The following is a 24,697-nucleotide window of genomic DNA, read 5'->3' as shown; positions in this document are numbered from 1 at the left end:
AAGATGTTGGAATTTAAAAGGAGAAAGTTGTAACTGATTTTGAGGAAATTAAGGAATGACATTTGCAACCATTGAAATAGGACCCAATTATTCTATTTGTATCCATGCATAACAGAAATGTTTAATGGTCTCTACTTTGCCACTAGCTCCCCTTGTGTCATGGAATGGTGCTTAATACCATTAACTTCTCTTATAATACCATTGAAGGGTGCGGTGGAATGATAAAATTCTTTCATTATTAATCAGATGTCTCAATTTCGAATCCACCGAATAGAATCCTCTTTGATTGGTAGGGAGCGATAAAAACCACAATGAATTTTTTATTATATGAGTTGGAATTAATCAGAGTAATGAATATTGAACACCAGATACTTTAAAGCAAGAAAATGTAGTGGTAGTTTTCTTTTTATCATCCCATTAAAAGATACACATGTATAATTTTGGCCCAATTTTAGTATTCGTTTTGCTTTTCACACGCTTGTAGGAGCATTTTTTGGCATGGATCGTCCTTCAAAGACGCTGGTCTTAGGCCTTAAGACAGAGGTTTACCTTAAGGCCTAATTTTGGGCAAAAGTTTGGCCTTAAGACAGACCTAATTTTGCTACGAAACTTTACCTTATGATTTATTTATTTTTTGATTGAGCTAGGATTCGAATTCACAACCTCAAGATACTAGGCGGAGGGCAAAAATTAAAGACCAGCAATTTGAGGGGAAAAAAATTAAAGACCACCCCCAGATAAGGACAATCGGGGGTTGATTTAGGGTTTAAAATTTCTTCAAATTCACTTCACAGAATTTCTTCAAGGATTAGGATAGAAGGTTAGTACTTAGTCTAATTTCCATGTTACTATTACTCTTCTACTATCTCATTCTTCCGTTTTAGGATTACCTGTTGTTTCCTATGCTTCGGTTATCATATTATTTTTTGCTCTTTTGTCTTCCCCATTATTTGTTTTACTGTAATTTGAAGGTTTGCTTGAATTAAATTGCTTCTCTACTCATCTTGCATGTGCCTTTTTTTTTTTTTAGTTTTTTTTTCTCGATTTTGGTTTATATGCTGATTTAGGGTTTATCTATTGGTTTATATGTTGGTAGTTCCTTAAAAATTGATCAGAATATTGTTTGCCATTAAAATTAGGGAAAATTACCGTTCGGCTATCTAATTTACAAAATATGTACATAATGTTGATTTAGGGTTTGAAGTTTATTTGTTTGTTATTAATACTTTTTATGTCGGCAGTGTTGGTTCCACTTTTGATGTTTGAGATAATTGGGCTTGCGTTGGATCTTGGCCTGCCACTACATTGGACTTCGGGTCTTGGGCTTTAACAAGAAGAACAGGGGTGTGTTCGGTACGGAGGAAAACATTTTCCAAAAAATATTTTCCAATTTTCTAATGTTCGTTTGGTCAAAAATTTTGAAAAATATTTTCTTTTGGAAAACATTTTCCCTAAAATTGGGAAAAATGACTTCCCTAATAAAATTAGAAAAAACAAGTTCACAAGTTCATTCCACCAACCACCAAACACCAACCACACCCAACACCCCCATCTACCCCACCCCCAACCTACCCCCACCCACCACCCCATCCCTCCCCCCACCCCCGCCCAAAAATAATTTTTTTTGGAAAAAAAAGTTTTGACATTATTTTTGGTTTTTTGCACCCCCACCCAAACCCCTCACCCTCCCCCCTCGCCCTCCCCCCCAAAAAAAAAAGTTATATTTTTTTAAAAAAAAACGTTGACTTTTTTTTTGCACCCCCACCCCACCCACACCCTACCCCTCCCCTACTCTCGCACCCCTACCCCACCCACCCCGAAAAAGAATTAATACTTTTGAAAAAAAAAGTTTTGACATGTTTTTAGTTTTTTGCACCCCCAACCCCCACCCCACCCCGCACCCTACTCCCACCCCACCCAGCGCCACTACCCCCCACCCCACCACGCACCCTACCCCTCCCCTCCAAATATTTTTTTTGGACATGCTTTTTGGTTTTTTCCACCCCACCCCACCACGCAATCTACCCCGCACCCCTACCCCCACCCAAACCCTGCACCCCCTACCCTTCACAAAAAAATTATTTTTTTTGAACAAAAAAAAAATTGACATTTTTTTTGGTTTTTTGCACCCCAACCCCCACCCCTACCCCCTCCCCCACAAAAAATTATTTTTTTGAAAAAAATATTTTGACATTTTTTTGCACCCCCAACCCCCATCCCACCCTACACCCCTACCCCCACCCCCACGCAAACCCCGCACCCTACCCCCTCCCCCCCACACACACATACTAAAAAAAAATATTGTTTTTGAAAAAAAAAAGTTTTGACATTTTTTTTGCACCCCCAACCCCCACGCCACCCCCACCCTACCCCCCCCCCCCCCCCCCAAATATTTTTTTTGAAAAAATAGTTTTGACATTTTTTTTTGGTTTTTTGCACCCCCAACCCACCCTCCCCCCCCCCCCCCCCCCCCAAATTATTGTTTTTGAAAAAAAAAAGTTTTTGTTATAAACTGCTTGTACATATTGTCCGCTTTGGCGCACCTCACGGCTTTAAAACGCGTATACGAAGGAGGAGGGCCACCAGGCACCATAGCTCACTTGTATAAACTGTCCGCTTTGGAGACTTCAGGCTCCTCACGGTTTTCATACGCGTATACGAAGGAGGAGGGCCACCAGGCACCATAGCTCACTTGTATAAACTGTCCGCTTTGGGAACTTCTGGCCCCTCACGGTTTTCAAACGCGTATATAAGTAAAGGCTTCAGGCCCTGCTTATAAGCACGCACACAATCTCGTGTGCGAGCGATGTGGGAACTTCAAGTTCACAACAGTTTTGACATTGTTTTTGTTTTTTTGCACCTCCACCCCACCCCAGCACTCTACCCCCACCCACCCCGCACCCCTATGCCCCTCAACCAAAAATATATTTTTTTGAAAAAAACGTTTTGACATTTTTTTGGTTTTTTGCACCCAACCCCCCAACCCACTGTGCATCCCTACCCCCACCCCCACGCAAACCCCGCACCCTACCCCCTCCCCCCACACAAAAAAATTATATATTTTGAAAAAAAAAAGTTTTGACATTTTTTTTGCTCCCCAAACACCCACCCCACCCCGCACCGTACCCCAACCCCACGCAGCACCATATCTCCCACCCCACCCCCACCCTACCCCCCCCTCCCAAATATTTTTTTGAAAAAATAGTTTTGACATTTTTTTTGTTTTTTTGCACCCCCACCCCCATCCCCAACCCCACCCCGCACCCTACACCCCCCCCCCCAAGAAAATATTTTTTTGAAAAAAAAGTTTTGACATTTGTTTTGGTTTTTTGCACCCTACGCTACCCCACCCCCTCCAAAAAAAATTGAAAAAAAGTTGGCAATTATAAAAACTGAATGTTTGCGTGGTTAAAAATTAAAACTTTTAGAGGGGGTGATAGGGTATTGGAGGGGTGAGGGTGGATGGTGAAAAGATTGTTTTTTGGGGTACGGGGTGTCTGGGGGTGTAGAAACCCGCAAAAGACAATAAAAAACTTCAAAAAAAAAAATGTTGGGGTTGGTGTGGTATGGGTTCCACGCAAGGGGGGAGGGGGTGATGGGGGATGTGGTCATGTCGAAAATTTAGAAAAAAAAAATTAAAAACTTCAACAAAAATGTTGTGAGGGGGTGGGTGGGTGCGGGGTAAGGGGGTGGTGTATGAGTTACGTGAGTGGTTGGGGGTGGGGGTGCAAAACAAATGGAGGGGGGTGTGGGCGTAGGGGTAGGTGGGTGCATGGGAGTGGGGTGTGGGGGGTGGGGGATATGGGGTTGGGTTGGAGTTGGTGAGGGTTGTGGTGGGGGTACAAAAAACAAAACAAAAAAATCAAAAGAAATTTTTTTTGGAGGGCAGGTGGAGGCATAGGTGGGTGGGTGTGGGTGGAGGTGGGGGTCTGGGGTTGGGTTCGAGTTGGTAAGGCTTGAATGAGTATTTTCTGGAAAACGTTTTCTATCAACCAAACGAACATGAGAAAATAAGTAAGAAATTCACTTTTTTTCCACTACCCAAACGAACATGAGAAAATAAGTGGAAATTCACTTATTTTCTAGGAAACATTTTCCTTAGAAAACATTTTCCTCCATACCGAACACACCCCAGAACAAACTATAAGTGTTAGGACGGAAAATGCAAGAATTGATCTTCTGTCCATGTTTCGTTAAATTTTTTGTTTGTTAGAGGAGGGAGTTTGATTGATTTTCTTTGTATTTGTGATTGACAAAGTTGGAAGATTTTGGAATTTAAAAGGAGAAAGTTGTAACCGTTTTGAGGAGATGAAGGAATGGCATTTGCAACCATTGAAATGAGACATTTTGGAAGTATTTATATCCTTGCGCAACAGAATTGTTCTAAGGTATCTATTTGCCACTAGTTCCTTTGTGGCACGCATACATGCTTAAACTAATGTCATTAACTTCTCTTATAATACCATCGAAGGGTGTGGTAGAATCGTAAAGGTTCTTTCATCTTAAATTAGAGATCTCAATTTCAAGTCTAGGAAATAGAATCCTCTTCGATCGGTAGGGGTTGCTAAAATCCTCCACAGTGAGTTTTTTATGATACGAGTTGGAATTAGTCAGATAACAAATTAAAGACGTCTTAAGATCCGTCTCTAATATCAACGTAGTTCACTTGAGTTCGTAAAGAAAAAAGACACTTCAATGGCCATGTGTATCGAAAATAGACAATGTGAAACAAATACCTATCGTCTCAAATAAATGATTTGTTTGACTAGATTCAAGGGCTGCCTATTTCTCTAAGACTGACCTAAAGCTAATGTTAGCCTGCTATCACTTAAAGGATTAGTAATCATGACTTCCCTAAGTTTAGGACTAGATAAAGATATTACGAGTTCATTGAATCTGGTGTAATCTCAAAATCGGGAGGAACACAAGTTGTACCTGAGGATAGTCCTACATACATAAAAGGAACACAAGTTGTACACGAAGTTCTCTAAGTGTGAGTCTTGACTTGACACAGTGGCATATCTGAGCTGAGCCACATTGTTGCCGATGATAGGATGATCATGGTAGATCTAAATACGGTAGATGCAATACAAAGTGGCCAAAGGCCAGTCTGTATTGCCGAAATATGCAGCACGTACAAGTTAAATACATTGGGAAAATCGGTGCAACGGCTCTAGTCCTGTTAAGGTGAATAAGAGCATGACTCTCCCTCAGTACAGTGGTGGGGAAAGCTAGCGGGGACACTGATTCTGAAGGGGGTTGTACGTGACTCCCACTACGGAGGGCAAGTCTCTGAAGAAGGGGTGCACATTATACCTTAGGTGAATCCCACATCTGAATGGGAGATGAAAGTTAGGGACCTTATAAGAATGAGTTCAAAAACAAATGTTGAGGAGCATTTTAGGTTAAAACCCAAGGGACAAATCCGTGCGGACCTAGGCCCAAAGCGGGCAATACTCAACAGTTGGACCAGGGTCGTTACTAGCAGATACAACTTAGATATCATATGTAAAACGTAAAAGGACCAAATATACCCCTGCCGTTATATTATTGTTTCAAATATACTCCTCCTCCGTTAAAGTTGTCCAAGGTGGACATCCAATCCTACGTGACACTAACATTTAATGAGGTGGATACCACCTCATCACCCCTAACCCATTTTACCTCTCCCCTCTACTTGTTATTCCACTACTAAAATTTTCTTCCCCTCCACTACTATTACCGCCGCCATAACTATCTCTTGGGAATAAGGTCCCATAGAAACCAATGGGCAACAGATAGATTTAAAAGGAAAGATCAGAACTCAAACAACCAATCTAATAAACTAGGATGAACCCAAAAAAAAAAAAGTAGTAAGAAACCAAAGAAGATTGTCGTGACCAAAGAAGTAAGTAAATTTCCTGGATCTAGCGAAACTATGTCAAAGTATAAAAAACATTACTAAAATTTCCGCGGTCCGAGCAAATAACAAGCTTTCCATTGCGTTAAGAAACAACATCAAAACATTTTTCACATGAAACAAATGCTATAATTCAACCAGAAACAGGAAATCACTATCGGGACTCATGATTTTGCTTCACACAATAAAGATGACTGATCCAAAGGCCATGGGAAATCGGATGGTCGCCGGGATAGTGAATAGATGGAGCAAAGTGTAGAGAGGTAGCACTAAATTCCCCTCTGTCTCTTGTACGAAGTCATCTTTTATAGATATAGAGATGGTTATGGTGGTGGTAATGGCGTTGGAAGGGAAGAAAATTTTAGTGGTGGAGAACAAATAGAGGTGAGGGGTAAAGTGGGTTAGGGGTGGTGAGGTGGCATGCCACGTGGCATCCATCTCGTTAAATATTAGTGCCACATAGAATTGGATGTCCACCTTGGAGTGACATCCACCTCACCAAATGTTAGTGCCACATAGAATTGGATGTCCACCTTGGACAATCTTAACGGGGGAGGGGTATATTTGAACCAATAGTATGGCAGGGGTATATTTGGCCCTTTTCCGGATGCAAAATAGACTACCAGGTATAATTCTATGGATAAAATTCCTCACAAAGCAGCACCTTGTCTCCTCAAGATAGAATAACTATAGCAAGTGTGCATGTATAGAAGTAAAGGACAAACAAAAAATTTTTTGTGATTGATGCAAATTGCAACAAAAGACTTCTTCATGAGTGAATAATATAATCCAGACAACAAACATGACTAGAACACTCAATACATTGTTACTACAACAATAATCTACAAATTATGGAAGAATTCAAAGTTCTCTGGTCTCCGAAAATCCAAGTCAATAATCCAACATTAACAATAAACATGAACTTCTGCATGAATTGATATCAATATAATGTCCAAGCCACAATGGAACCTCTTCATCTGATAGGTGTCACAATGAAACTTCTAATACATTTCTAGCAAATTATACTGATACAAAGTATAAACAATCTGCAAAGACTAGATTTCAGGTATGGCACTCTGATTTCTACACTGAGAAACCGTCTACTTTCGACAAGCGATGCCCATCTACTTGGTGTGTTCGTCCTACCTTTGGCTAAGAGAAACAATGACAACAATAAGCTACCTGAGCAAGCATCGAGATATGAAACCAACAAGCAGATAAATTGGGATTTTCTGTTATGTTGGTCGGACTTTCCAAAAATGTTGCCTCTCATGTCATATCCTCTAGAAATACACTACTTTGGGAGGATCCAACATGCATCCATAGCATTTTTTAAGAGTCCGAGCAATATAGATTTTCTGTATTAAAATAGTAGATAATGGCATTTTTTTAATCCTTTTAAAAAAAAGAATAATAATATGGTGTTAACAAATGAAAATAGCTAGTGGGAGGAATTACTATATTTGTTTCATCCAACATTCAAGTTGTCAATATCAAGGGGACTTGAGAATCATGGCTGTTAATAGAATCAACAATGGAACTCATAGTAATTCATTTCTCTACATACCTGGTGGACTAAGGAGTTGCAACAGCATCAATAAGGAGTTGCAACAACATCAATTCTCCCGACATTTCTCTCCAATCGCACTTCTAGAGTGTCATTACCATAACTCTGCTGCTCCTCTTGAATCTCTTTAGCTGAAACACTGCAGAATGGCTTGATTTTTCCAGCTCAATTATCTGCAAAGTTGGAATATCCCCCAACTCGTGAGGGATGCTCTCCAAGTTAAGGCAACTCTTAAGAACTAGATGTTCCAGGAAAGGGAAATGATCATTTGTGGCACTCCAGTGCTTTAAATCATACGTCTCGATCAACAACAATTTCAAAGAACAGAACCCCTCTTCAACTTGTTCCCACTTTGGTCCTGTGAAGGCACAATGTTTTAGTTTGAGAACCTCGAGACTTGGTAATCTACAAAGGGATGTCATGCTCTCCCATGGCAAGTAGGTAAAGCTCAAAGTCAATTTCTTAAGATTCTCTGGAAGTGCATCAATATGAAGAGCTAATTTTGGTATTTGCACAGGTGGCTTCAACCCAACAATCTTTAGTGCCTCAAGTTGAGGCAGGAGAGCAAGATTTCTAAGACAATCTGACCACAACTCTGAATTTGATTCATTATAATAAGGCCACAGATTTTCAGCTGTGTAAAGAAAATCATTCCAGGGAATCTGGCATGGGCGAGTATACTCGACTGTTTCTGAAGCAGACTTCAGATACATCAAAATGTGAAAGACAGCTTACATATGAGGATCTCGAGGATCATGCATAAACTGACTCACTAGGCTGACTGAATAAGCTATGTCTGGTCTAGTGTGAGAGAGATAAATGAGTCTTCCAACCAGCCTCTGATATCTCTCTTTATCAACTGACTTTCCAACTCCGCTTTGTAGTTTGTGATTGCTTTCAATGGGTGATTTTGCTGGTTTGCAACCTGTCATACCTGTTTCTTTCAAGAGATCCAGAATATACTTTCTTTGAGAAATAAATATTCCTCTTTTTGATCCAGCAACTTCAATTCCCAAGAAGTACTGCAATTTTCCTAGATCCTTGATCTCAAATTCCTGTGCCAACAACTTCTTCAATCGGGTCATCTTCTCTTTGTCATCTCCTGTCATTACTATGTCATCAACATAAACTATGAGAAGAGTGAGTTTACCCTTTAAATGTCTTATAAAGAGGGTGTGATCCGCATTGCTTTGTTGGTAACCAAAGGAGATCATTGCTTTATAGAATCTGTCAAACCAAGCTCTAGGAGATTGCTTCAATCCGTACAAGGCTTTCTTCAGTCTGCATACCTTTCTTTGACTTTGTTCAGTACCAAAACCAGGAGGAATCTCCATGTACACCTCTTCTTCTAAGTCTCCATGAAGAAATGCATTCTTCACATCAAACTGTTGCAAGTCCCAGTCAAGATTAACTGCACAAGATAGAAGAATTCTAATAGTATTCATTTTTGCAACATGAGCAAATGTCTCTTGATAATCCACCCCATAAGTCTGAGTTAGTCCTTTAGCCACCAATCTTGCTTTGAACCTTTCAATGGAACCATCAGCTTTATGTTTTACAGTGAAGACCCATTTGCAACCCACCAACTTCTTGCCTGGTGGTGATGCGACAAGTTCTCAAGTCTCATTCTTTGATATGGCCTTCATTTCTTCCATCATAGCTTGCTTCCACTTAGAATCCACAAAAGCTTCCCTCCAATTTTGGGGAATAGACACAGAAGAAATAGACAAGGCAAAGGCTCTATAGGAGGGCGATAAAGAATTATAGGAAACAAAGTTAGATAAAGGGTGTTTAGTGCAAGATCTGACTCCTTTCCTGTGAGCAATAGGCAAATCTAACTCATTAGGAAGTATAGATAACGCATCAGAAGAAGAAGGTTCGGCTTCGGCAGGCTTCTTCTGCTCTATTTCTCCTTGAGTAAGTTATCAAATCAGGCCTATCCAAACGCCCAACAGTCTCCCCCTGAATTATTTCTCCAATTTCACTTTCTCTTATGGCAGTAGTTTCAATAGTATCCCCCTGAATTCTTTCTCCAATTTCACTTTCCCTTGTGGCAGTAGTTTCAACAATAGAACTAGGAAAAACCATCTCTTCTTCCTTATAATTCTCTACCTGAAGAGGTGATGGTGTAATACTGAAATAGGGCTCAGATTCCCGAAAGGTAACATCCATACTGACAAAGAATCTCCTGGAAGGAGGGTGATAACATTTGTACCCTTTCTGTGTTGGAGAATACCCAATAAAGACACATTTAAGAGCTCTAGGTTCAAGTTTCCCAGAGTTCCTAGCGTGAACAAAGCAAACACACCCAAATATCTTTGGAGGAACGATATAGTCATTTTTACCCTTTAAAGCTTCTAAAGGACTCCGGAAATTAAGAGTTTTAAGTGGCATTCTATTGATGAGGTAGGAAGCTACTAGAATGGCATCCCCCCAGTAAGGCTTCGACAGATTCATGGTAAACAAAAAGGATCTTGCTACTTCTAACAAATGCCTATTTTTTCTTTCAGCATCCCCATTTTGCGCACTAGTATAAGGACAACTAGTTTGATGGATTATCCCAAAAGACTCCAAGTAAGCTCCAAAAGTTTTATCCATGTATTCTATGCCATTGTCAGTTCGAAATATCTTTATCTTAGCCTCAAACTGAGTACAAATCATCTTATGAAATGACTTAAAACAGGAGAAAACTTCACTTTTGGCTTTTAACAGATATACCCATGTCATTCTAGTGCAACAATCGATAAAAGTAACAAACCATCGACTACCAGACAAAGAAAGTGTTTGAGTAGGACCCCAGACATCAAAATGAATAGTCGAAAAGGGAATTGTTCTTTTATTGTCACTCAGAGGATAAGAGTTTTTAGTGTGCTTGGCATATTCACATGCATCATAAGACAAAGATTCAAACTTAGCTCTAGAAAATAAACCAGGGTATAACTTTTTTAAAGCAAAAAAAGATGGGTGTCCCAACCGTCTATGCCACTGTATTATTTCTCGGTTGACATCCTTATTTCCTACAAAAAAGGTCTGACCAGAGTCTCGAGTTCCATCGATCCAATATAAGCCATCATGCAATCTACCACTGCAAATCTTCTTCCCTGTATGAAGGTCTTCAAAAACACAATAATCAGGAAAGAATCTGACACTACAGTTTAGTTCTTTGGTGATAGCGCTAACAGATAATAGGTTAATAGGAAAATCAGACACATGAAGAATGGATGATAAGGTAATATCAGGAGTACAAAAGATTGAACCTGTTCCAGAGACAGGGGTTAGAGAGCCGTTGGCTATTCTGACATAATCCCTTTTGGGACTAGGAGAGTAATTTTGAAGGCCTTTAGAAGAGCCTGTCATGTGTCTATTCGCACCAGAATCAATAATCCAACAATTAAGCTGAGCATTAAAAGAAATACCTGACTGCACATAATTGGGGCTAGCAACACTAGAAGAGTCAAGTTTGTTCAGAAGACGGCGAAGATGTTGAACTTCATCTTGAGACAAAGTCTCTCCAGAAGTAGTGTCACCCACATTATCTGGATGGGAAGGGTTAGAATAGGCCTACGACCCGAGAACTGAAAAAAAAAATTCCATAAAAAAATCGCCAGAAAGTTGGCTGCCACGCCGGAATCCTAATTTCGGTGATCGGAAAAAATCAAAACTGATAGGGATAGGCTCAGAATGTTCCAGCGACCCCAACAGAGAAAAATGATCCAGAAACGAACTGAACGGGAGGAGTTTTTTGTGCGGACAGCTACAAAGAGAGAGAAAAACTCGACCTCTTTGATAAAATACGGAACCCTAGTGCTGCGAGGGAGAAAACTCACCTCAAACAGGCAACAATGGCTCTGATACCATGAAGATTTTTAGCAAGAAGAAAGGGCTTCTTGTATTTCTGAATGAATATACAATCCATAAGAATGGGTACTTATACATGTTCTAAGACTAAATGAGGAAAGACAATATTACACAATCAATTCCTTATCAATTACATCAATACAATATATTCCTAAAATTAAGCTATCAATCTTAATCATCAATATCAAATCAACATCTCAATCTTAATCATTAATACCAAATCAACAGTTTCACATATTCCCAATCTCTTCAACTTAGGCGTGCTAGAGAAGACATCCTTTGTACAATCTGCAAAGGTAATATTGGCAAGTGTTTGTAGGTCATTTAAAACCAAGGAATTGGTTGGGTTTGGCAAATAGATGCTTGGTTTAATATGGAGATGTCTGAGGTTTGGCATCTTCCATATGTCCCGAGGAAAAGTTAAGTCTCCGGAATATACATCAACGATTAAAGTCTGCAAACTCCAAAACTGTGATACTGCTGGAGGGCATTCCTTAATAGTGGCAACTGCAAGGTACCGCAAATTAACAAGTTGCATTATCTCACTGGGAAACTGTGGGAAATGTTGGAAAGTGTTATCCAGAACCCTGAGCAATTTGAAGTCTATATATGAAAAGATTGAACTTTGGGAGATATTGAATCCCAAGATGGAACGAGAAACAGTAACAGTAGGATCAATGGGTTGAAAAGAGGCACTTGAGAATATGGTGCAACAATTGAAACTAACCCGACGCAGAGTCGTTATGTTTTCTAACAGACCATCTAGGGAGTGCTTCAAGACATGTAGAAAGTTTTGTCTTTTAGCTTCTTCTAAGCAAAAGTCCTGCATGATATCATGGAGTTTACATGTTTTGAGTTTTCCATTAGACCGCTTTCCAGCTAAAACCAAACTTCTATCAATAAGATCCTCCAAGCACTCTACTGCCATCTCTTCCAAGGTTGTAAGCCCTGTTGCATTAAGAAAGCCCTCAGCAATCCACAACCTGATTAGCTTCCACACAGGAATCTCAAAATCTTCAGGAAATGCTCCCATGTACAAGAAGCACGCTTTTAGATGTTGAGGCAAGTAGTTGTAACTTAGAGCAAGTATGTCTAAACACTGCCCTGGCTCACGATTTACAACAGAACCCACGCTTTCTGCGATAGTGTTCCAGGAATCAGGAGTCTTGCTCATTTTGGAGAGATGCCCTGCAATTAGAGATGAAAAATTAGTGCATGAAAACATAACCCACCTAACCCGATTAGCCCAACCCATTTCAGTCAATCTAAAAATTGAGCTGATATCTAGCCCAAAATGACCCATGAGAAATCTTGTCAAAATATTTTCAAAAAGACATTTCTTTAATTTGATATGTTATGTATAGGCTATAATAAAGGAAAAAATATTTTATTAGGTACTTAAAAAAATTTATAAAAGAACAAACAAAGAAATTAAAATTTAGAAAGAATTGAGCGGGTTGGTTATGACCCGCTTTTTAGCACATTTTAACCCAACATATTCAGCCCAAGTAACTGACTCGCCATTTATTAACTCAACTCATTTTGACCCGCTCAAATCCAGCCCAACCTGCTCATTTGACACCCCTACCTGAAACCACAACAATTGCTAGAGGTAGTCCTTGGCATTTTTCTGCAATACTTCTTCCGATATCTTCCAATTCAGAAGGACATTCTCTTTTCCCAAATAGTTTCTCACGGTGTAACTCCCAACCTTCATCTTTGTTTAGAAAATTCAGTCGGTGAGGTTGCCTATCTGGACTAGCATGAGTTGCTACATCAATGAGCCTACTTGTTAGTATCACACGACTTCCATTGTTATCATCAGGAAACAGCCTGAGCACATTGTCCCAAGCATCAGTGCTCCACATGTCATCGACAACAATAAGAAATCTCCTACGTATTAAACTTTTGCGCAATCGGTCAGCAATTTCTCCGTTACTTCCTTCGTATCTTTCTTCCAAAGGATGAGTCTTTTTTTTTTTTTTTTTTTTGTGACAATGTTAACATCTTCCAAAAGATCAGTCATTACCTCATTGAACAGTCGATCAGCAGCCTTTTTGTCACTAGCTAGATTGTTTCTGTTGGTTGGAGGACCAACAGAATAAAGGAGGTCAAGTAACAGGTCTCTTTCTCTATACTCTTGAGAAACAGTGGTCCAAGCACGGACATCGAACCGATAAACAACAGAAGGATGATTAAATGCTCTTTTCGGAAGAGTTGTTTTACCAATGCCTGCCATTCCGACTATAGAGATGATGTCTAGTTCAGAAGGCCCACCTCTGAGCCTATCAATTATTTTCTCCAAGTCGTCCTGGAAACCAACTGGCATTTGTTGCAGATTTGGACTACTTGTTGATGCATGCCTAGCCGGTAAGACCTATTTATGAAACTTCGAAGTGCTAATCTTGTCACCCTTAATTGTCATCGCTTCTTTTTGGATGAATTCCATTTCTTCAATCACTACCTGCAACCTCCTACGTAGGACTGAGTAGGCCTTTCTTCGGTACTTTGCATTTTTAGCCAGGAAATATTTTCTCAGCTTTGAGTCAACAGTATCTTCAACTTGATACGCTTTTTCTTTGATCTTTCCTTCCAATAACTTCAACCCTCTATGGCTATCATTTATCTTTTCATAATCTGTCAAGAACTCTTGAAAAACAATAATTCTTTTGCGTAGTGATGAGATTTGGTCTTTCCTCTGAAGATTATTCAGTAATGGATGATTGCATTGTAGGAACAGCTCGAGTGAGCATACAGCAGATGTCAAAGCAGCATAAGCCATTTCTTCTTCCTTAGAAATAACATTAAACAAACTATCAGTCTATCGCTGCTCTACTTTTGATTAATTTTTGGAACGACAAATAGAGATATTCTGTAATAGTCCTAATATTCCCTTTCTCTGACTCTCAATTTTGTTATTGCTTCTCTGTAGTGAGAAAATGAGTTTAACTACTGTGCATGAGAATGTAAAATGACCAGCAATAACAGGCAACTCAATTTATAGTAGCTCTAATTCAGTAACCTAGAAAACAAAGTAAATAATCCGTTATATCCAATTAAAATATGCAGACACACATTATTCAGTTGTATATGAGTTAAGTCCAAGAAAAGAGAATTTCTGGGTGTTAAAAAAGAAAAATGAGTTTTTTAACTTATATACAGTGACCATAAGAAGAAGCCCACAAGTAATGCCTATCTTAAGTATGAGCTTACAACCTCAAAAATAAGATCATTAACTAACTAGTACAACTGTTGATGTCAAAATCATTAAATGTCTGTGTAATAAGTCCAAACCAAGAAAGCATATAGGTTACCTATGGGAATCCAAGAAGCTAGATGTAAGGAAATTTTGCTCGCATTAGTTCTAAGTCTACCCACCACCTGCAAGATGGATCCAAGACTTAAATATAACGGGTTCAACCTTTAAGGTTCTTAGGACAAAACTCATTTTACCTTTGGAAAAAAATGAAATAGCTAAATGGTGATTGGCGATATCCGCCAGCCATAGCCACTCGAATTTTTGATAATCCTTTTCATTTCTCATCAAATGAATGGCACAAATCAGAACACACTAGCTGTCCACACTCAGGTTTGCAATACAAGAAGGGCAATGACTCGCTCAAAACCAGCGTTTTTAAGACTGAAGAGTTGAGCAAAAAGTTTTATTTTTGGATTTTGTTGATGTTTCTATTTTGACTAACATTTTCATTTGTACTCAAATTTAAAAGAAGTAATTTGTTAGGTATAATCTATGGAATTATGAGTTTAACTTTACTATTTGTCAAAATTTTAGTAATCTTTATATACATTTTATGTTCCATGTCAAAAATACTGGGTTCAATTGAACCCATAGTGTATGACTTTTCTCTTCTATTAGTTTGTATTTTTCCTCCCTTTCTATTGTATTTATTTATCATTGCACAATAAGAGTATGTTGTTTAAGTGACTTGGAGATTTAGCAGGGATGAAGAAGCAGTCTGGATTAAAATAATTGAAGCAATCTATGATAGCAGACAAGGTTGGAATCCCCCTTCAAATGTTTTATACACTAGAGGGTGAGTATGGAAGGAGATTTGTAAATTATGGGCAGAGTTTTTAAACAGTTTACCAGATTGGAGGTAAACCAAATGATTGGGAAATAGAGGATCTTTGTCAATTACTTCTTCAACTGAATTATACCCACATTGATCAGAGTAAGGGGGATTCACTAGTATGGATAGCTAGTAAAGACAGAAAGTTTTCAGTGAAGAAGTGTTATAGCCTACTAATGAAGCAAGCAGAATATTGGGATACTAGTTGGCCATAGAAAGAACTAAAGCTCCAGTTAAGGTAGCTTGTTTTAGTTGGATTGCAGCTTAGGGAGCTTTATTCCTTACTCAGCATAATCTTCAGATGTGGGGTTTTGCACTAAGTAATAAATGTTACTTATGTGTATGTGTAAAAGCAGTTTCATTGAACTTAATGAAGTGTCTCACATATGCCACTCATAAAAAAGGGGTGGGAGTTGGTAAGTAATGCAGGGTTTAGGTAATGTCACGTGGTAAAATCTGGTAGTTGTAGGGCTACGTTAGTGGTTAGTGGCACGAATGAACCAAATGTGTCACGGCGATGGCATAAATGAACCCAACTATTAACGAGTAGCATGAATGAGCCATTTCAGATAGTTTGATGGCATAATTGAGCTTTTTCCCATCAATATATGGACGTTCTGGAGTTGCTAGAGAGATGTTGTATTCCCGGCAGTCTTTTGTAACTTTTAGTACCTTCTTGGTACTCAGTCAATAAACCTTTACATTATAATAAAAAAAATAAAAAAGGCATTTCCCACAATTGGATTACACACTCCATCCGCCTCTCTCCCTGTAGGTAGTAATCCCTTACCTTACATTTTTTGTGCGGATTTCCCTTCAAAGGCATTGGTTTTTAATTTTTTTCCTTCGCCTAATACCCCGAGGTTCTATGTTCGAACCCCAGCTCAGTTAAATAAATAAAAAATAATTTCACAAGGCAGAGGTTTGTATCAAAGTTAGGCCTAACTTTTGCCCAAAACTAGGCCTATTTGGGTAAAAATTAGGCCTTAAAACAGAGATTTGTAAAATTCCAACTAAGGTAGAGTTTTGCCTTCACCTTGCGATTTTTTTAAAAATTTTTTTGATTGAGCTGATGTTCGAACAAGAAACCAAGAGATTTTTAGCGAAGGGCAAAATTAAAGACCACCAATTTGAGGGGCAAAAATTAAAGACCGGTGCCTTTGAAGGGCAATCGTGCAAATGACCCCTTACCTTATCATATGATTATCAACAATCTTTTAAGGGTCCGTTTGGAAAGCCACCTGGCAATTGGAATTGGTGTAATTACTAGGGTAGTAATTACATAGTATAGTAATTACGAGGATCTGTTTGTTTGTCATTAAGTAATTACAAGCATACTGTTTGGTTGCACATGCGTAATTACACAGTTAGATTAGTTTACAAATAAAAATTAATACTCGACAAAGATGTGCCTTTATAAACGATATATTAAATTAGGTATTTAAGATACATATTGTTCTCGAAAATATATTAATTAATAATCACATATTTATAAATAATATTGTAAAAGTAATTGTATAAAATTTTCAAATTAATAGTGTTTTAATTTACTTAATTATAAAAATTAAAAGCACACATTTTGTAAGAACATCATAGGCTAGATGTTTGACAAAAAGATTGATATTTATACATATAATATCATAACATTATCCAAAAGTTTGACAAAAAAATATATTCTATCAATTGTAAGTAGAAAATGAACAACGTGCAATGTCAAACAACAAGTGACTCGTACTAAAGCTAATAAATTGAAATCGAATATACCCTAAATTCAAAATCCAACATGATACTTTTACGTCAAATTCCAACATAACATAAAATAAATTCCAACATAACTTAAGTAAATATAATTCAAAAGAAAGAGAAAGCATATATATGTCTATAACCTCATTCAACAACAGAATTCTACTTTAATAACATCACTTGTTATATGTCAAGTTTGTTAATAACTCATTCTTGCTAATATTAGAAAGTGTAATTTAAAAAAAATAAAAAATGCAAGTAATTATATGGAATCACAAGGAGTAAATGTTGAGAAATGAAAAAAAAAAAGATACATAATTTTAAAGAATATTTTTAAAAATAAAAATAATTTAAAATGTAAAAATAAAATATAAAAATAATAGGAAATAAAAAATAAATTAAAAAGAAAAGAAATTAAAAAGTAACCCTGTGTAGTTACACCTAATTCTCAACCCTTAGAGAATTGGAGAGTGTAATTACCCTCCCAATTACACCTTACAAGCCACGCCTCAAACCACTGAATCATCAGCTTGCATTTGTATGTGGGTTCGGATGCAAATAAATATATAAACTTACTAGACTTTCTAGTACAAATATAGGGTCTACGCAAAAGTTACTGAGTTCGGCCGAACCCCCCAGTTACACTGTAGCTCTGCCCCTAACTTGATCTGATAAATATGTCAAATTATGTAATTACACTCAATTTCAATTACATGGATTGACTTTTACAAACAGGCCCTAAGTGTAGTACACATCTAAATTACGTCTATATACATGAGAAACAGATATTCTTAATTAGGAAAATAGTTACAATTATGAAATACAGTGAGAATATTAGAAAACTATTGAAGTGGTTATAGGATAAGTGAAGAAGATGGAAAAGTACCTTGGGCAAAGACGTCTTTCGTATCAATTCATTGGTTTGGTGTAAAATGATATATTTTCTTCATCCTTAATAATAATTTAAAAAAAAATGAATTCTATCTTGAAACTAAAATGGCATTTTATAGAGAGTTCTTTACATGGGTTTTACTCTAAAAACAGAGATCTATCCATATAGAATGAAAAAAATAAGGATTAGAAAGTCCACACATGATTAAACACATGCAAAACATGAACGGGCGAATGATTAGTGGCGAATGATGGGTACTCCCTCCGTTCCATATCACGTGATCACTTTTTTTTTTTTTTCATGTTCCTTAAAAATCCATAAATAAAAATGTATTTTACTAACTTAACTTATCACTCTTTAATAAATACATTCTAATCTATATTAACTATTTTTAAAAACATTTAATAATAAGAGTACAACAACAACAACAACAACAACAACCCAGTGAAATCCCACATCGTGGGGTCTGGGGAGGGTAGAGTGTACGCAGACCTTACTCCTACCAAGGTAGGACGGCTGTTTCCGAAAGACCCTCGGCTCAATAAAAGCATAAAAAGAAGTCAGATAAGGTTAAGAGAATCAAAGCGATATGAAATGAAATAATGCAAGCGACACAGATAACACAGGATAATCAAATCACAGGAAATAACAGATAGTAGCAGAAATCTGAGCAGAAGAAATTATATTGCGATAATGCGACTACTAATAAGAACGGAAAACGAGACTATCTACTAGCCTTCTACCCTAATTTGGGTCCTCCAAACCCTCCTATCTAAGGTCATGTCCTCGGTAAGCTGTAGTTGCGCCATGTTGTGTCTAATTACCTCTCCCCAATACTTTTTCGGTCTACCCCTACCTCGTCTGAAACCATCCATGGCCAACCTCTCACACCTCCACACTGGGGCATCTGTGTCTCTCCTCTTGACATTCCCAAACCATCTCAATATCGCTTCTCGCATCTTATCTTCCACCGAGGTCACCCCCACCTTATCCCGAATATGCTCATTCCTAATCCTGTCACTCCTGGTGTGGCCACACATCCATCTTAACATTCTCATCTCGGCAACTTTCATCTTTTAAACGTGAGAGATCTTAACCGGCCAACACTCCGCCCCATACAACATAGTCGGTCTAACCACCACTTTGTAGAACTTGCCCTTAAGTTTTGGTGGCACCTTCTTGTCACATAGCACTCCGGAAGCAAGCCTCCATTTCATCCACCCTGCCCCAATACGATGTGTGACATCATCGTCAATCTCCCCGCAGCTTTGCAGAATAGACCCAAGGTACTTGAAACTACTTTTCTTCTGGATGGCCTGGGTACCAAGTCTCACTTCCAAGCCAGCCTCCAGAGGTGCTTCACTGAACTTACACTCCAAGTACTCTGTCTTGGTCCTACTCAGCTTAAACCCTTTATACTCCAGAGTATGTCTCCAACTCTCCAGCTTAGCGTTAACTCCGCTACGAGTCTCGTCGATCAGGACTATGTCATCCGCGAACAACATACACCATGACACCTCACCTTGAATTTGCCATGTCAATTCATCCATCACCAAGGCAAATAAAAACGGACTAAGAGCTGATCCTTGATGCAACCCCATCACAACTGGAAAGTGCTCTGAGTCTTCTCCTACTGTCCTTACCCTGGTTTTGGCTCCCTCATACATGTCCTTAATCACCCTAATGTACGCCACAGGTACACTTTTAGCCTCCAAGAATTTCCATAGGATCTGTCTTGGAACTTTGTCATAAGCCTTTTCTAGGTCGATGAATACCATGTGTAAGTCCTTCTTCCTCTCCCTATACTGCTCCACCAACCTTCTCACAAGATGGATGGCTTCTGTAGTTGAGCGTCCCGACATGAATCCGAACTGGTTTTCTGAAATAGACACACCTCTTCTCACCCTCATCTCCACCACCCTTTCCCACACTTTCATAGTATGGCTTAGCAGCTTGATACCTCTATAGTTGTTACAACTCTGGATATCTCCCTTATTCTTGTATAGAGGGATCATTACACTCGCCCTCCATTCTTCGGGCATCAATGCCGTCTTAAAGATGACATTAAACAACCTAGTCAGTCACTCCAAACCTGCCGGGCCCACGCTCTTCTAGAATTCCCCAGGAATCTCGTCAGGTCCGGTCGCTCTTCCCCTGCGCATCCTACGAACAACACCCTTAACCTCGTCAACCTTAATACTCCTGCAATACCCAAAATCGTGACGCCTTCCTGTATGTTCTAATTCTCCCAACACAATGTCTTTGTCCCCTTCTTCATTCAAGAGTTTGCAGAAGTATGACTGCCATCTCCGTCTAATGAGAGTCTCCTCTACCAATACTTTGCCATGCTCGTCCTTGATGCACTTTACTTGATCCACATCACGTGCCTTTCTCTCCCTCGCCTTGGCTAGCCTGAACAATTTCTGGTCCCCTCATTTCTCTTCTAGTTCAGCATACATGCTTTCAAAACCTGCCGTTTTTGCCGTCGAAACCGCCAACTTCGCCTCCTTCCTCACCATCTTATAAAGTTCTGTATTCGTCCACTTCTCCACCTCATCCTTGCTTTCTATCAACTTCGCATACGCCACCTTCTTTGCTTCCACCTTCCCTTGAACTTCTCCATTCCACCACCAGTCCCCTCGATGCTGACCACGACTACCTGTCGAGACCCCCAACACTTCCCTTGCTACCACCCTAATGCAACTAGCCGTCTTATCCCACATACTGGTTGCATCCCCACTACTATCCCAGGCCCCCATATCCTTCAATTTCTCTCCCATCTCCAGGGCACTAATCGTGGTCAAACTCCCCCATCTGATCCTAGGTCGGTCCTCCACGACCCTCTTCTTTCTCGTCATCTCGATCGCTAAATCCATCACCAAGAGCTTATGTCGGGTTGTAAGATATTCGCTCGGAATGACCTTACAATCTTTGCACAGACCTTTATCATTCTTCCTAAGGAGTAAAAAGTCTATCTGAGTCTTAGCCACCGAACTACGGAAGGTTACCAAGTGTTCCTCCTTCTTTGGGAAACTCGAATTGGCTATCACCAACCCAGAAGCTCTTGCAAAATCCAAAAGTGAGACTCCTCCTCCATTCCTGTCCCCGAAGCCAAAGCCTCCATGCATATCATCATAACCTCCCGAAATAGGCCCGATGTGTCCATTGAAATCACCTCCCACAAATAGCTTCTCAGTAGGCGGTATGCCTCCCACTAATTCGTCCAAATCCTCCCAAAAGCGTCTCTTCTCCTCATCGTCTAAACCCGCTTGCGGCGCATATGCACTAATAATGTTCACAGTGAGTCCTTCAACGACCACCTTAATCGACATCATCCTATCAGTGGCTCTCCTAACCTCTACCACCTGATCCCTTAATTCACCATCTACTAAAATGCCCACCCCATTTCTATACTTCGACCTACCAGAGAACCACAGCTTATACCCGTCTACCTCCTTAGCTTTAGGACCTACCCATTTGGTCTCTTGGATACAAGCTATATTATCTTCCTCTTCTTAAGAATCTTAACTAGCTCTATGGACTTCCCCGTTAACGTCCCAATGTTTCAAGATCCTACTCTCAACCTAGACGCTCCTATAACCCACTTACCCCTCCTAACCCTCGCCCCCGAACGAGAACATGACCCTAGTCTACCATCACTAAGCAAAGCCACGAAAATGAGTATGAACTAATAAATTATTCAAAAGTCTAAAGTTAGCAAAATGTAACTATAAGTGTATGGACAAATAATGGATGTGGCAACCGGAGGTACCAACTCCAGTTGAGCTGAACCTGGTGGCCGCCGGAAAACACTGTTCAACGTCCGAGTTACTGTTCACACTATTCACTGTTGAGTTACTGTTCACTGCCGGAATTCTGCTCACAAAGACCTGAAACAGGAGAAGAGGGGGGGGGGGGGGGGGGGTGGAAAGAAAAAAAACAAGAAAAGAAAAGGAAAAAGAAGAGAGAGAGGGCTGGCCGGAAAATGGGGCCGGAAAAAGTCTCTGGCGATGACGCAGCTGTGTTCTGGCAGCGGCAGAAGCAGCTAAAAAAAGGAAAAAAGGAGAAGAGAAGAAGAAGAGGAGAAGAAGAAAAGGAAAGAGAGAAAAAAGTAGATCTGGCCGGAAAAGTGGCCGGCGTTACCTGATCGCCGGAGTTACCTGAACAGTGATGCGGTCTGGTCGCCTGACGGGGTGGCGGGTGGGGTGGAGAGTTGGAGGGCAGAGGAGAGAGAAAGCAGAGGAGAGAGAAGTACATTTACAATACTATGTACTATGTACATCCTTTTTTATAAAAGATGAAAAAATTTAATTAATTTTATCTTAATTTTATAAATAAACAAATAATTTGTGATATATATTTTTAATAATATGACCAAATGACACAGAAGGAGTACTAAGTAAAACAAAAGGAGAAAAGTCATACAAGGCATGAAGACAGGAGCGTACAAGATAACGATCTTGTGGCCAGCAGTGTGACATCTCAACCGGCGCCAGTGATTCTCTTTCCATATAGAAAAACAGGGGAAAAACTCAAATATGCAATTAAATTATCAAAAAATGCTTATTCATGCAACTCGTTAATAGTTGGGCTAAAAAATATCACTATAGTTATTATTTTGGATCATACATGTCATTACTTACTAACAGAACTCTACTACTATCAGATTTTGCAACGTGTCATTATTTAAACGCTTCATTTTTACGAGTGGCATGTACGAGCTATTTCGTAGTTCAGTGACATATTTGAGTCTTTTTCAAATTCCTATTTAAATTTTCATCTTTTCTAATTTTGTGTAACAAGCTTATAAAGACAAATTTGTCCCTTAGACTAATAACACTATTATTGTACATGGAAAAACTATATACTCCCTCCGTCTCAATTTAAGTGTCTTACTTTCCTTTTTTGTCTGTTCTAAAAAGAGTGTCTTTTTTTTATATTTAGTAAGTTTTGACAAGTTTTAGACAAAAGATTTAAAGGACCCACACATCTTTAATTTAAGACTACAAGATTCAAAATGTCTACCTTTATTTCTTAAACTCTGTGCCCACTCAAACTAAAACACTTAAAATGGGACGGAGGGAATACTTTCTTATTTAATTATACTAGTATACGTACCCACGCGATGCGTTGTCAGTTAATAAATGTAATCATGAATGGACAGGTTTATTGAACCATTTCACTATTCAACTTGTTGTAAAATAATATTGTAAAACTTAATGAGAGAACGTTAGCATATTGAGCACCTCAATAGGTTATAATAGTTAATACTTATAAAAAACAAACCAACATAGAAACTTAGTTCATTGTCTAAATTTATTGACAATAATTTTTAGCATTATTTAATTTATTTTACAAATTAACCAAGATCATAAATATCCTCGTACTATCCCTATTATCCTCATGTATGCATTTGTTTACTCTAATATTTTTAGTTAGTTTTTGTATTTAGCGTTTACCTATAACTCAAATAATGATTTTGAACCACTTATATTTAGTTTTCAATATGACATATTGAATTGTATTTTAATTATTAATATTACCTACCTATGAATTTAAATTATATTTGTTTTTATGCAATACTATTAAGATTTCAATTAAGTGACCTTATCTATCGAGTATGATTTTTTTAATCATAATTCAAAGACTTTCTCATCTCAAATATGTCTAATCCTTTTATCTATATATATGTTTCTACACTATAAATTTTTCTTTATATACATTTTTCTCTTTCTTGTTCCATATTTAATATGTTTGCATTTTTAAGTACTTTATCATACGATTAATTGTTTATAGTTTTCCGCTTATGTCCTTGCCTATCAATCCTCTTTTAATATAATATAAATAAATATTTTATACTCCTTAAATCTAATTTATTTTAATACTCTTATTTTATTACTCAAAATTGCTTCATTATATAAAATTATCAAAGAAATATTATTTCGGCCGCTATAAAAAACGTAAATCAATTCAAACTTGAGATAGACCTAAGAATATTGATAGCATCTCAATTTTATAATTTAACAATCTTTTAGCAAGACTTTACATGGTTGCTTGAACTTTTTGTAACTTATAAACTAAGATTTTAATTTATTATTATTTTAAAAATATAAGTATTTTAAAGTATAGATATTAAAATCGTATACAACATGAAATAAAATTTTCCTTCTAACTTCCCCCTAATAAGTTTGAGATTGCCAATGATCTTACAAAATAGTTGGTAAATTGTTTCAAATTTTAGCCTCTAAACGCATGTTTATTTCCTCTTACGTGCAAATGAGATCAAGCTGCAATAATCCATTCGCACTGGCTCTACTTGCTTGTTAGATACAATTACTTTCTCTCTTTTAATCGACAATTCATCAACCTGCACATTGTATAAATTATTAAATGTTAAAAGGTCCAAAAATGCAATCACAAAAGCTGATACGATATATCTAGAGTTCTCATAACAACAATTTCATAGAGGCGTTATAGGAAATAAAGAGTAAATATCCATATTTAATACTGCTAGGCACAATTAGTGTAGAAATGCTTCTACTTCAAGTTTAAATTGAAATGATCAACTTTTCAAATTCTCTTTTCTAATTTTTGTTTGCCTTTCAAGATTATATTTCAGTATCTAATTATTAAATCAATTATTAATA

At 38.2% G+C, this 24,697-nt stretch overlaps 1 pseudogene; it reads right to left on the bottom strand.

Annotated features, from left to right (window-relative positions):
- Positions 1-7,493: 7,493 nt before the first annotated feature.
- Positions 7,494-14,305, bottom strand: LOC132637912 (putative late blight resistance protein homolog R1A-10; annotated as a pseudogene).
- Positions 14,306-24,697: the final 10,392 nt, after the last annotated feature.

Source organism: Lycium barbarum, chromosome 4, assembly GCF_019175385.1.
Source record: "Lycium barbarum isolate Lr01 chromosome 4, ASM1917538v2, whole genome shotgun sequence".
NCBI lineage: Eukaryota > Viridiplantae > Streptophyta > Magnoliopsida > Solanales > Solanaceae > Lycium > Lycium barbarum.
The sequence above is the reverse complement of the archived record's forward strand: the minus strand, read 5'-3'. Positions and strand labels throughout refer to the sequence as shown.